Genomic DNA, 15180 nt, shown 5'->3' with positions numbered 1-15180 from the left:
AAAAACTAACCAGTTATTTTTGCCTTTTGTCTCTTATTTTTAACCAGTTATTGATCCATAAAGAACTTTCTCTCATCCTATAACAGCTTACCTTGCCGAAAAACTCTCAATAAGGGTCCAAAGACTTTCTGAAAATCTGAGTACACTCCTGTTCTTTTTGCAGATACAGACTAACAAGGCTGCTACTCTGAAACCTGTCTATATTCACTAAATCACCTTGTCTATATTCTTGTTAATCCTCTCTCTCTCAAAAAAAAAAAAAAAAAACCACCTAGTAAACTAATCTTTACTATAATTTCTTAACTGTAAAAATAAATGCAAATTTCTTTAGTTCTCCTATATTGGCTTTATTCTTCTTGGGTGTTCCAAGGTGCTAAGAAAACCTTAACCACCCAGTGGCCTCACTGGATGTGTAGTAGGCTTCCTGCTTTTAATATACTATCCGTATAGAAAAAAAAAAATCTCAAAATCTGAAAACAGCCTCCAGGCTTAATTCTCTAAGGAGGGGAAAGTTTTAAAAGCTTTTGGAAAGTTAAATTTCAGTATTGGGATAAATAACGGTGCAAAATTAATCAAAGTCCTAGACAGAGTAAACCTTACTGTGGGCAACAACTTGAAACCAACCTCTGCAAGAAGTCCTATACAAAAGTCATGTTAGAGTTGTTTCCCTCATATGTTTATTCTAGCAGCATTTATTTCACTAGGAACCAAAGGAGAAAAAAGGTTAAAAGAAAGCAAAGCAAAAGGAAATAAAAATTTCTATCCAGGTAACTGATTTTCCAGTATAAAAACTCTCCACAACTCAATAAAGGAATATCAAGTTGCTAAACCCGGTAAAGGAGATAATAAGAAGCAAGAATGTGGAAGAGGGGAAAATCTGGCACCCTATGGTAACAAAATCTGTCATTCCCTTCGAGGCCATAAAAGACGCTCAGAAAATGTGGACATTTCTTGTACCAAATAAGACATGTATTTCTGTATGGGTACAAGGATTAACATCCAAGATATTAACAAAAGGGTGGTAAGAAACTTCAAAAAAACACACACACACACACACACACACACACACACACCATGCTTTAGTAGTTAAAAGGGACAATAATCCAACTAACAAAAGGTGTTTAGGGACCTCAAGTGTAACAAATAGTGCATATACATGGGGGCCAATGTATCCCAACCAATTAATACCAAAATTGGGGAATTGTGGGACCCACATACACCACATAAAGAACCCCCTCAGACACCAACACCATTGAAAAAAGCACCCCAATAATATATAATTTAAGGGGCTTGGTTTTAAAATAAAACTAAAATTCCAGTCAAATATAGAATCAACTGTAAAATTGTATAGCATCACTGAAAATATAAAAATGTGTCAAAAATGTAATTGGTGCACACAGAACACATGTTTACTGGGGTATGGTAATCTGTATTTAAAGTGTCCAAACAAAAGTACCCTAACATAAATGTGCTTTAAGATGCCATACCTCACATGGGGACAATATGTAATATATAGGAGGATAAACATGGGTTAATGTAATCAAATCAACACAAAAACATCACAATGTTCCTAAACCTATAAAATGGTTAATTCCAGATTGTAATCATAGTATGTGAGTATATATATATATATATATATATATATAGCTATAGATATAGATATATAGATATACACACACACACACACACACCACAAATCTAACTTTAAAATTTCTGTAATCTTAGTCACTAAGAAGTGAATTATTGACAGTCTGTCAGAGTCACCAGGCTAATGTTCTAAAACTGCTCTCTAAAAAGCTAGTCAAAACCGTGGTGAGGCATGCCTCCCCTCACACAGTTATGGGGGGGGGAGGAGAAGAGAGAGAGAGAGCCTAAATGGCCTTGGCCTTCCTATGTCTGACATTGGGGCATTTGGCATCCCCGCAGTGAGTCTGCCTGGGCGTGGCTCCTGGGGAAGCCAAAGGGCCCTGCGCTTCAACTACGTTGTCAGCTGTAACTCTCAAACAACATTGTGAAATGAGGGTTTATTTATTAACAGGTACACAATGTAAAACGGACTTGTTGGCACAGGAATCGGTAACTTTTAGCCAAGTCCATCTTAGACTCCCCGCCTCTCTCCCAACCACAGACTGCCAAGCTTCTTGCGACCCAACCTCCAACATGCCCATTGCCCCTCCTCCTGGTCTTTGGCTCACTTCCCGGGCAAAGTGTCACCGGGTCGCATCCCCGCGCCTAGGTTTTAGGTTATGAAGAACACTGTCTATAGCATCAGAGGGGTAGCCGTGTTAGTCTGAATCTGTAAAAAGCAACAGAGGGTCCTGTGGCACCTTTGAGACTAACAGAAGTTTTGGGAGCATAAGCTTTCGTGGGTAAGAACCTCACTTCTTCAGATGCAAGTAATGGAAATCTCCAGAGGCAGGTATAAATCAGTGTGGAGATAATGAGGTTAGTTCAATCAGGGAGGGTGAGGTGCTCTGCTAGCAGTAGAGGTGTGAACACCAAGGGAGGAGAAACTGCTTCTGTAGTTGGATAGCCATTCACAGTCTTTGTTTAATCCTGATCTGATGCTGTCAAATTTGCAAATGAACTGGAGCTCAGCAGTTTCTCTTTGGAGTCTGGTCCTGAAGTTTTTTTGCTGTAAGATGGCTACCTTAACATCTGCTATTGTGTGGCCAGGGAGGTTGAAGTGTTCTCCTACAGGTTTTTGTATATTGCCATTCCTGATATCTGACTTGTGTCCATTTATCCTCTTGCGTAGTGACTGTCCAGTTTGGCCAATGTACATAGCAGAGGGGCATTGCTGGCACATGATGGCATATATAACATTGGTGGACGTGCAGGTGAATGAGCCGGTGATGTTGTAGCTGATCTGGTTAGGTCCTGTGATGGTGTTGCTGGTGTAGATATGTGAGCAGAGTTGGCATCGAGGTTTGTTACACGGGTTGGTTCCTGAGTTAGAGTTGTTATGATGCGGTGCGTGGTTGCTGGTGAGAATATTCTTAAGGTTGGCAGGCTGTCTGTGGGCGAGGACTGGCCTGCCTCCCAAGGTCTGTGAAAGTGAGGGATCATTGTCCAGGATGGGTTGTAGATCACTGATGATGCGTTGGAGAGGTTTAAGCTGAGCACTGTAGGTGATGGCCAGTGGAGTTCTGTTGGTTTCTCTTCTGGGCCTGTCTCCACACGTCTATAGCAGAGGTTCTCAAACTGGGGGTTGGGACCCCTCAGGGGATCACAAGGTTATTACATGGAGGGTCACGAGCTGTCAACCTCCACCCCAAATCCTGCTTTGCCTCCAGCATTTTAATGGTGTTCAATATATAAATTAAAACTTTTTTATAAGGGGGGGAGGAGGGAGTCGCACTCAGAGGCTTGCTATGTGAAAGGGGTCACCAGTACAAAAGTTTGAGAGCCACTAATCTATAACTTACATACAGGCCATTGAAGTAGCATTAGCTGCCTCCAAGTGTCTTAGCAAGTCACACGCCCTTGTTCCTACCGCCCAAGCATTGGTGCAATACACAGGAAAACTAAGGCACACAGTATTTATGCAAAACAGTCAAAATTCACATAGACTCACTTACAACAAAAGTAATATAATCAGCACATACTGAAAAACAAAAGAATCATGAACCAAAAAATGGGATGTTCTGTAATAAAATTAAGTAAACTATTGAAAAAAAGTGTTTTAAAAATTGTTAAACAATTTTAAAAATTTCACTCAAAATTGTCCTAAAAAAGTGTATAAAAGCCCAGGAAATCTTGGAAGAATGTTCCAAGATATTTTTTTACCAAAGTAAAAAAAAAAAAAAAGAAAGAAATTTGGCCCCATACACTTAACTGGGTATTAAGTTATTATTCTTATATTAATCAGTCATTCCAAGATACCTGAAAGGTGCAAGTGCATACATTTAATATACACCAGTGCGTCCGTGTCCTTTCCAGTATAGCTAATAAAAAAAACAAAAAGTGTACCAGGTAATTGTAACAGGGCAAACTCAGCGCCTCCTGCTGGTCGTCCTCGGGAATTAGCTCTTTGACCCAGGAGCGCCCTCTGCAGGCCAGTGATCCACTTGCAGTTGTCCCCCATGTCCCTCCCAGGACCCCGGTGCCGTTGTCTTGGGTGCTGTCCCCCTGGCAGTACCCCACAGTCTTACTGGGTTTCCCCTGCCGACTATCCCCACATTGCCTCAGTCATGGCTACTGCCAGTCTCTGTGTAGCCCCCCATGCCCTGGGGCGGACTGCAGTCTATCAGTCAATCATCACAGGCAACAAGGGGTTTGGGCTGGCTGCCTTTATTACCCACCCTCCGGCTGCCTCTCTGCAAGCCCAATACTTAGGTAGGCCTAGAATTAGGCCCTACAGCCTGGGGAGTTGCTGGCCTAGGGCTTCCCAGCTACTACAGCCTTTCCCCAGCCCTGCGTCACTCTAGGTCCCCTGGGTGAATTCCCCAGCAGCCAGACCTGTCTCCCTCTCCAGTCAGAGAGCGACTGCTCAGCTTCTGGCTGCCCTGACCTTCTTATAAGGCTGAGTTGTTCCGTTTGGGGCGTGGCCCCAGCTGCAGCCACTTCCCCAATCAGCTGGGGTTTTGCTCCTTTACACAGCCTCAGCCCTCTGCAGGGCTGGCTTTAACCCTTCCCAGGCAGGAGCTACAGTAATATATGCCACCCCGCTACAGTAATATATGCCAGCACCTGAAAAATAAAACACAGTTCTATAAAATAGCCTCTGTTTGTCAGAGGGTGGAGATGGATGGCAGGAGAGAGACCACTTGATCATTACCTGTTAGGTTCACTCCCTCTGGGGCACTTGGCATTGGGCACTGTTGATAGACAGGATACTGGGCTGGATGAACCTTTGGTCTGACCCAGTATGGCCATTCTTATGTTCTTATGCAGAAGAAGGGGTATGACAGGGACCAGCAACAGTGCTACATGAAAGCCAAGAAGCTGTGGTAGGCACACCAGAAGGCCAGGGAGGCCAACAATCAATCCAGTGCTGAGCTGCAGACCTGCCACTTTTACAAAGAACTGCATGCCGTACTCAGCAGAGACCCTACCACCACCCCCAACAGCACCGAGGATAACTCTGGGGAACCTGAGTCACAGGCCCCTACTGTGAACAGCGAAGAGGAGGAGGTGGTGGACAAAGAAGGGGAGAAAAAGTATGGGGGACCTCCAGCTGTGCAGCGGGCCAGGACTTGCTTTGACTCCACTGCAATCCAGCCAGTCCTGCCAGTTGAGCATGAGCAAGGCTGCTGCCTGATGCAGGGGAAAGAACGTTGGATAAACGTGTAGATAAATTTTCAATTACAGGGATGTCCATCCCAAAAATAGCAGGACATATCTTTTGAATTTTCATTAATTTAATTGTGCTAGAAGATGTAGTAATACAACCAAGAGAGGTAGAGTCGCTAACTCTATTGTTAGTTGCAATTAGCAGGGGCCCTTTCTGGTTAGCTTAATTGGTGCAAACCCTAGATTGGCCATGTCTACACTTAGGCCATATCTACACTAAGAAAAATAGGAATGATTTTCCAATGTGTTAGCTACCAACACGCTGTAAAATCCTAGTGTCACTGCTGCTGCTGGGATAGGTGAGTCTCTCTTGGCCAGGGTGGGCAAACTATGGCCCGCGGGCCACATCTGGCCCTACAGATGGTTTAATCCGGCCCTCGAGCTCCTGCTAGGGAGCAGGGTCTGAGGCTTGCCCCGCTCCTGTGCTCCAGCTGGGGAACGGGGTCAGAGAGTTAAGTGCATAACTCCTATGTTAGACATTAAGAGATATACATTCCCCTTAACGAGTCTTGTTTTACAAACATACACAAACAGGTCCTGCGCTAGCCTCACTCAGTTTCTGCTTGGCAAACAGAGAAGGTGGTTACCAATTTTATAGATGGCTTTTTTTTCTCTTTGTCTGTTTTTTTAGCTCTCGGGTCTGTTTCGGATTTCCCCGAAGCAAGGCCTTGGTTGCCTTGAGACCTCTCTGGTTCACAGTTCTATTCGAACCCACGGAGCAGAGTTTTGCCTACTCTGTTTAGCAGTATTGCTTCTTTAAGCGTTAATTAAGGAATCCCAACAGTAATTTAATTGCTTGATATTTATACTCTTTTTCCTCAAAGGAGTCACATATCTTAAAAGCATGCCCAGTGGGCATGTGGTTACTAATTTTAACCTAATTAATACTTTAGGGGGAAACTGCAGAGTGGCGCCAACTGAAACTTACTCCACATTCACTCCCTTATCAATCATTCACTTCAGCCCCCTGCGTGATGTCCTTCAATAGGGTCAAAATGCCCCCGTCAGCCCATGCTCCACTCAGAATGTTCTACACATGTTGTTTGCTTTCAAGTAGACATATTTGCTGACTCAAAGATCAGTATTGATCATACATACAGCATGGAGCCAGTCAGTTTCACCTCTGTTTCCAGAATCCTCTTTTGCAGTTCAGCCATGTCAAGCCATGTTCTCACACCACTCGTTCAGTATAGCCACACCAATTTGGCACCATCCCAACAGTCTCCCATTTGATATTCAATTAACAAAGATAATTGTAATATCACATCAATCAAACCTGCAATTTGTACGTTAACTATTAGATCATGTGTCTTCTTTTTTGGTTTTTATAAAACTTAAAGCATTATCTTATGATTTTTAGTAGGATAATTTAACAACCCAATTGTATAAGTTTTTTGCAAAGCTTGTTTTTTTTATATTGCTTACACATTTGATATTCAAAACAGAAACATACAAGGAATAATGCTGCAGTTCCAGAAATTTAAAATAATGTTGCCCATTTAATTCCATTCCGTGCTGTTACTTGACATACAACATTATACCAAGTACACATTTGAGATTTTATTTGTTTCACCACTTTTTCAACAATTTTCTATTTTTAAACAAGTGTGCCTTTTAAAGATATTATTAGTCTAGTTAATCACTCTATTTGGTTTAGTGTGCCTCGATTAGGATGTATTCTTATATCCCAATTTGTATTATTCCACTCTAATTCCCTTAAATTTGGTTATGTTAATCTAGGGTGAGTTATAAAGTTTTTAGTTATTTGAGGGTGCCATTGATATTGTTTATATTGGAAATGAGTTACATTTTTACAAGTACATTATATTTCTTGGTTTATAGGCCAAGTTATTTATTACTACATTACCCTTTTCCTTTTGATACCAACATACATTTTGATTTATTTTATATAATTCCCGCTGTCGGGGACTTTTTAACCCAGACGGCAAGGTTCGTTGTCTGACTGCAGAGTGAGAGACAGGCAACACCAGCAAGGTCCAATACAAGCTCTTTATTGAAGAGTGCACACAACAATAGAGAGCGGCCCGTCTCCAGAGAGAACCAGCCACGATTACAATAACTAGTGAGATTATATGGACAGTTCCGTCGCATCATAGTTAAAGCAACCCAATCCCCCTTTATTAGTTAGAAAGCTTCTAATATTCATGCATATCTATCTTCTTTGACACTACAAACAATTCGTGATGCCTCAGCAACTTCTTATGAGCTTTGTTGTCATGCACCAGAAACTAGGAGAAAGGAGGGAGTTAAGAACAGAAACAGGGAGTGGAGACTGCAAGTCTCCATATGTCCAAACAAACCGTTCCTAGTACATTTGGTACAAGAATACGGTCCCCCCTTTATCTCATTCTTTGAAGCCCAAGCAAGCATGTCCTCATGTTTCACAGAGACAGGAATGGCCCAGCAACTACAGTTAGCCTAACTTTGGCTAAGCTGGCCAAACAACCTGTTCTATACTCCATTTTCCTTGGACCTAACAGTCCCCCCTTTGTCCCTGGAGTACCTTGAAGGGACTCCTGGGACAACTAACTACTGTGAGTGGTAAACTTGGGAGTTTGTTACCTTTGGACAGAACACACCTTGGCGCCCATCCAACTTTTATCATAACATACAAGGCCAGCAAGCCGCATATAATTACAACGGCGCTTCGGAGTACATTATGGAGCCAACCACCTATATTTGGAATCCAATTGAACAGGTTACTCCAACAGGATTCAATTAGCTTCCTTCCGTGGTCCTTTGCTACCTCTATAAGGTGGTTTGCTCTTTCCCAAGTGGCATTATAAACATTAGGAACATATACGCAGCATTCTTGCCCAATTAGTGCACATGTTCCTCCCTGAGAGGCCAGTAAGATATCTAGAGCCAAGCGGCTCTGGAGAACCATCTGCCTTAGTTTTCTCTGTGCGGTTGCCAAGTCCACCAGGGCATTGACGGTAGTCTAATTTCCCAGATGTTTCGGTGAATTACCCAATCCCACATGCATCCTCCCCATGGACCCGGCAGGATTCGGTATGTGGGAGCCCACACCCCCCTAACCGGTCCATATGCTTGGAAGGAGCATTGAGAATGTCCGCACTTCCACCAGGAAAGTCTCCAAGTATATCTCCATGGCCACAGATCAGATGGTACTCCTGATGTGTCTGTAAGGGCAGTGGGCCAAGCCTCAACATGCTAGATCCCACTGCAATGCCTTCCAGTGATATTCAATACCATCTCTGTCAGCAACTTCTGGGTCATAGAACTAAGGGTGGAGATAACATGTAACTCACCAATTCCAGCCTGTACCTGGGTTAGCTGTGCTCCACAAATAAGGCTTGTGGCCTTCTTTAGTTGCCCTAATTTCTTATTATGTTTTTGGTTCTTAAAAATATTTTAAACTGCTGCTGTACTATTGGCCTTATTTTATAGGGATCCGGTCAAGTCTCTTTTCTTTCTAGAGGAAATAACCCAAGCCCTCTCTTGTGCTAATCTAATAGCAGCCCCTTTTGCATTTAAAATCCAATTAGGGAAGGCAATACATGCTGAAGGACTTATCCAAAACACAGGGCACAGCCTGTAGAATAAACCCCAAAATCCAATCAAAACCACATTCCCAAGCATGGGTCCCACAAGTTTCTTCCTGCCAGTGTATAATTCTTTGTTTCTTCACCAGGGTCAGTTCTTAATGTTTTTTTGTAGTCAGGAATTCCTGGACTTTGGTGGTTTCAATGGAGCGAGTGTTTTTTCTTCTCTTTTTCTGAAACAGTGTGGTTCAACATCATACAGGGGAGAGGTTACTAGCACATTACCCTGTAATGGGTTTTGCTTCTTTTAGAAAAAAATCCAAAGGCACAGTAGGTCTGTCAGTGGACAAGGGAGAGGTTACTAGCACTTCACCTTGTCTTTTTTTTCCTTTACCCTGCTGTCCAGAAGGCACAGCAGAGTTAAAAGGAGGAATAGGCTGATCATCAGTCGGAGAGTCCTCCCGAGGTGGAGGGGTCTTTTTGCAGTGAGAAGCATGAGTCCAGGTAGGCAGTCCTTGGCACTTCACAGCAGTGTTGGTGGTTAACAGGACTTGGAAAGGGCCTTTCCAGCATGGAGTCAAAGCAGTCTTTCGTTGATGGACTTTACGTAGACTCAGTCTCCTGGTTTCAATGAATGGCAGGACTGCTACCGTCTTTAGGTAGTGCTTCTTTACCTGTGGAAAAAACCTAGCACATTTCATTAATGCCTGGCAGTGTTTTGCAGATTTTACAGCTGCTTGGGCACATTCAGGCCCCCCTTTTCTTGGCTGTCAGCCAAGTCTTAGCTGTGGGCAGTGCCCTTGGATGGGCCAGCATCTTATCTTTGGACTGAGCTTGCTAGCTATTTTTTTTTCCAGTTAACTCGTTCTGTTCTTTTTTTTTTTTCTTCCTTTCTTGGCTTCTTTTAACCTACAAAGGAAACTTCCACTCTTTACTCATACACTTTTTCCCAACAATGAACACATACACGTTGCCATTATACAGTACATTAGTCTTATTATTCAATGTATGCCATATACACCCTTCCAGTAAAATAACTTCTATACAGAGCTTTGGAGCAACAAACCAGGACAAGCACACCCACCTTTGAGGAGTCCACTCGGTACAACCTCTTGTGTCCAATAGCTTTCCTCCCTCCCCAGCCCTCTGGCTAGAAATCTGAGGTAGCCAGAAGGATTCCATGGGCAATATGGGGAATGGGTTAACCTTCCATGTCCTTGCTTCCAAAGACTGTTGATATGCAAATTTTAACAACATTTTTTTTTATTAAAAGATTTGACCAATGAAGCCTTTTTTTTTTACTTAAGCAAATGTATTAGACTTTAGTATATCACATTTTTCCTGATTTATTTAAACACTTTGTATTCTAAGTTGAATAAAACAAGTATCTGCTTTTTTATTTAACTCTTTTATTTAATTTTGAACTAGACTGTCTTATGAAAATATTAAACACAACAATTCTGGCCACAAGACAAACACCACAAGACAGGACATAGAACACAAAAATAATTCCTATTGTACCAGTAAATGCATGGTACGTTGAATGCTGTTCAGCTGGCATCCGTTTTCTCTGATGATTTGAAAGACATTATTTACTTAAAATATTTCCTTTATATACACATACTCTTGTTGATTTTAGACAAAACAGAGGAATTACCCCATATTTCCTTGTATTTGTTTTATAGGCAGCCCAGATTTCAGTGGCTTCTACCTTATTAATAAGATAATTTGCATTAATACAGATGCTTTCTGGCTTGCTTCCAGATCCAAAGCTATCCACGGCTTAAAGATTCTTACTTTAAAAAAGGACACAATTAACTTTCCCAGACTTTTGATTGCCTTTTACTTGTAACTCCTGCTTTCAAACACACAGTGATCTGAAAAAGACAACACAACCTATATTGGCAGGTTTGCATTTCTTTTACCTCTGCTACAATATACACTGCACATGTTCTGGGGAAAATGCACATCCTCTCCACAATTCAATTTCTACAACACTAGCCACATCAATTTCTACACAAGGTGTAACTGTTTCTTTTATGCTTACAAAATCTCCATGCACCCACAGCAAAGTGTCAGCTCGACCACACAGAGCCAGGGGCACTGTCCTTCTCTCTCTTTACCAGATCTTTTATCTGCTATTTTGTTACCCAAAAACAAAATTTAAATCTTTTATTCTTCTGGCTTTGACTACCCTGCTGCAGCCACAACCTTTGGTCTTTATTTAAAACATTTTAAATCTTGTAGCATTAAGTCACTTTAAGGATTAAATGCTAAATAACTTAAACAACACTAGTTTCCTGTGCCTGGCAAAAGTATTCTCGGTTTTGCAACTTTAAACAATACCAATTCATCTTAAACTTATAAAATACAGATTGTACACAGCAGGAGTGTTCTTCAGCAAATTAGACTAAGGTATTCATAGTCGAATAATTCCACTTAAATAACTTCTTGCCTGGATTACTTACAGAAATTCTTACCAAGTTTCACTGCTTAATTCCCTCTAGCAACTATAGAGTTAACTTCTCACTCTTGGGAGGGCTGTTCTTTTACACCCTGGGGTCTCCTGCGGAGTCTCTTTCAGAGATTCCAGTCCAGGCCGGCTGCCTGTGGCTTCTTCAGCGTCCCCAAACCACGCCAGCTCCAGGGTCTCAAAGGCAGACTGTTGGATCTCACTTGATAGTTAAGCTTTGCAAATGTAATCTCAGCACTGTAACTTGTACTGCCTTTGGTTTGCCTCTGTCTATATTTTTTCACAGCCAGCTGGGGCCGAAAGCAGTTTTTCTTTTGGTTTATAGTTATACCATACAAATAAATAATCCATTTGTCCCGGTCTAAGATCAACCAGGATATTCCTGAGGGAATCCACCCTGTCAACAGAAAAGGTTCTGCACCTTGGCCAGTGTTTAGTCGGGGACAAATGGGTAGTAAAGGAAGGCCATTGAATTTGGCATAAGTTTCTAATTTAGATTTAGTCAAACCGGTTGTTCCAGAGATTTCCTTCCAATTTCTAAGTACCAGAGACAACGGGGCGTCCCCCGGGCACTTGCTGCCAAACTGTCCCATTTAGCCTATAGGGACTCTAACCCTACTCCGGGCACTCTAACCCTACTCCGGGGACTCTAACCCCTCACTGGGGACTCTAACCCCTCTCCGGGGACTTTAACCCCTCTCTGGGGACTCTAACCCCTTTCCCGGGGACTCTAACCCCTTTCTCGGGGACTCTAACCCCTTTCCCAGGGACTTTAACCCCTTTATTGCGATCGCTTACCTTATTCAGGGACTCGAACCCCAAAGACCTGACCTCCCCAGGGACTCGAACCCTGAAGACCTGGATCCTATTCAACGGGTAAGTGGACATTGCTGGGTTTCTATGGGCTTCAGCTGGTTCACAGAACTCGCCTTATCGCCGATGCAGGGATCAGGTTACCGGGCAAGGCTCCTCGAAACCAGAGGATGCGCGCTGCGTTGCTTCGGAGTCTGATCCCGCACCGGAGAGTCAGACGAGTCCCGGCGGAGTCGCCAAATTTGTCGGGGACTTTTTAACCCAGACGGCAAGGTTCGTTGTCTGACCGCAGAGTGAGAGACAGGCAACACCAGCAAGGTCCAATACAAGCTCTTTATTGAAGAGTGCACACAACAATAGAGAGCGGCCCGTCTCCAGAGAGAACCAGCCACGATTACAATAACTAGTGAGATTATATAGACAGTTCCGTCGCGTCATAGTTAAAGCAACCCAATCCCCCTTTATTAGTTAGAAAGCTTCTAATATTCATGCATATCTATCTTCTTTGACACTACAAACAATTCGTGATGCCTCAGCAACTTCTTATGAGCTTTGTTGTCATGCACCAGAAACTAGGAGAAAGGAGGGAGTTAAGAACAGAAACAGGGAGTGGAGACTGCAAGTCTCCATATGTCCAAACAAACCGTTCCTAGTACATTTGGTACAAGAATACAGTCCCCCCTTTATCTCATTCTTTGAAGCCCAAGCAAGCATGTCCTCATGTTTCACAGAGAGACAGGAATGGCCCAGCAACTACAGTTAGCCTAACTTTGGCTAAGCTGGCCAAACAACCTGTTCTATACTCCATTTTCCTTGGACCTAACACCGCCAACCCTTTTTTAATTGTAAATTTACGGTGAGGTTATCCCCTTTTTAATTCAGATTTTTATTTTCTTTTGTGATTAAGGTGCCCTGTTTTTACTGGGTTCCTATTATTTGTTTTCATTTTTCTATGGGTATTTACCATAATCCATTATTTTTTGGTACTATTTTATAATACCGTATTTTATTTTTCAGGTGCTGGCATATATTACCTGGTACACTTCAGCTGGTTCAGAGCACAGCCTCTTCTCCCCACTGACCCAGGAGATCCAATATCTCCTGTCTCCTCCAAGCAGGAGCATGTCTGAAGCATGTAGCTCTCATGGTCAGCTGGGTAGTTGCACTCAACAATGGAGAGCTACTAGGTGTGCTCGCCAAGCCAGGCAATCAGGAAAAGGAATTTCAAAAATCTATAGGACTTTAAAGGAGAGGAGGATGCTTTCAGTTTCTGTGAGCCCTGGGCAGTTGAGTTCACAGTGGTAATCAGAGCAGTCAGTGTTGGGAATTGTGGTACAGCTGCTGGAAGACAGTTAGGGTCAACATAAGTAATGCAGTGTCTACACTCGCACTGCATTAAGCTAACTACATCCACCATGGCTCTACGCTGCTCGGGGAGGTGGTGTTAAGAGTAGACACATGCACAACTAGGTTGACGTAAGCTGCCTTGCATCAATCTAACTTTGTGGTGTAGAACAGCCCGTAGTGAGTAAGGTGCCTGGAGGGGGTAGATGGGAAGTATTATCATCCATAAGAGTGGTACAAGGTTGGAAAGTGCCAGAAGATTCTACTGTATAATTACAAGACAAATTTACAATTTTGAACAAGAATGCAAGGAAAAGGAAATGGATAATGAGGCTGCGTAGAGATGTGTGGTTAAACCATCGATATGAAAGCTAGCCAGTTAAAAGTGTTATTAATTATTTATGTTATGATAGCACCCAAAGGCTTAAAGTTTCAGGTAATATATCTGCGCTGCATTTCCTCTGCCACTCTTTGTGGTTTTACAACCACATTTTCCTCTTTTTAAGATCCAAGGGGTTTTGGATCAGTGTTCACCAGGGAATTGGTGGAAGAGTCTCTCAAGGCTACCCAGGGAAGGGAGTTAGCACATTGGGAGTGGTGGCAGCAAAAGTAGATCTAAGCTGGTAGAGAAGCTTAGAGGTTTTCATGCAGGTCCCTACATCTGTACCCTAAAGTTCAGAGTGGGGAAGGAACCTTGACACAGATTGAGGGCAAAAAAAAAAAAAAAATGGTGGTACTCTTCCAAGCTCCACCCACAAAATAAACTCCACCCACACAACACACCATTCACAAGTATAGTGTGTAGATGTTCAAAATATGATTACACATGTTCTCTGGGTTTGGCTTCCCCTATTGCAGTCTGCATACATCCATGGGTTCTGGGGACTCCTCAAGCTTAGTTACCTCTTGGGGAGGCTTGAATGCTTAATAGGCTTCTTGATATTGGCTCCCATTTAGTGGCTTCAGATGCCTCACTGGGCTCTTGCTAGGTTCCTTAGGCTCAGGATCTTCTTGGCTGGGAGCAGTGGAAGTGGTGGTATCTCCACTGTAGAGTTGTAGTGTAGACACTTACTACAGCAATGGAAGGGGTTTTTCTGTCTCTAGTAAATCAATCCCTCAAGAGGCAGTAGCTAGGTTGGCAGAAGAATTTTTCCATTGACCAAGCTGTGTCTATAGAAGGGGTTATGTCAACCTAACTACGCTGCACAGGGTGTGACATTTTTCACAGCATTGAGGGATGTAGCTAGGTCTACATAAGTTTTAGGCTTTTAGCCTGTTAACTTGTCATGCCAAAATGAGTTTTCACACAGATCAGATTATGCAGATCTTCATACTATGATCCTTCCTCTCCTTTCTACCATGCCTTGATGAGCAGTGAAATAGTTAATACTTTAAATATCAACATTGTTATCATTTGGCATATCAGCTGGCCCGCATTCAGATGAATAGGACAGTTCACACCTCTTGGAGTTATTGTTTCTGATTCTGCAAATGCAGGCAGATATCAGTGCATCAGTTACACTAGGTTCACATTTTCAAGGCAATCTCAGCAACCATAACAGCTAGAGAACTACTTTTTTTCTACATTAGCACATACCTACTGAATCCAAGCCCTGTCAGGAAGATACATTTCTTTTGAGAAAAGCTGGGTATATGATTGTGGGAAAATAAGCCTTAAAATAAGCACCAACTCCATGGGGGCTCCGGAGCTCAAGCATCCATGGAAAA

At 42.7% G+C, this 15180-nt stretch overlaps 1 long non-coding RNA gene across 1 annotated transcript; it reads right to left on the bottom strand.

Moving 5' to 3' along the window:
- Positions 1-7291: 7291 nt before the first annotated feature.
- On the bottom strand, positions 7292-12944 carry LOC135973979 (uncharacterized). Its single transcript, XR_010591104.1, has 2 exons — positions 12094-12944; positions 7292-10699 (listed from the first exon to the last, which is right to left on the bottom strand). It is a non-coding gene; the product is annotated as an uncharacterized LOC135973979 (long non-coding RNA).
- Positions 12945-15180: the final 2236 nt, after the last annotated feature.

Source organism: Chrysemys picta, chromosome 10, assembly GCF_011386835.1.
Source record: "Chrysemys picta bellii isolate R12L10 chromosome 10, ASM1138683v2, whole genome shotgun sequence".
NCBI classification, from domain to species: domain Eukaryota; kingdom Metazoa; phylum Chordata; order Testudines; family Emydidae; genus Chrysemys; species Chrysemys picta.
The sequence above is the reverse complement of the archived record's forward strand: the minus strand, read 5'-3'. Positions and strand labels throughout refer to the sequence as shown.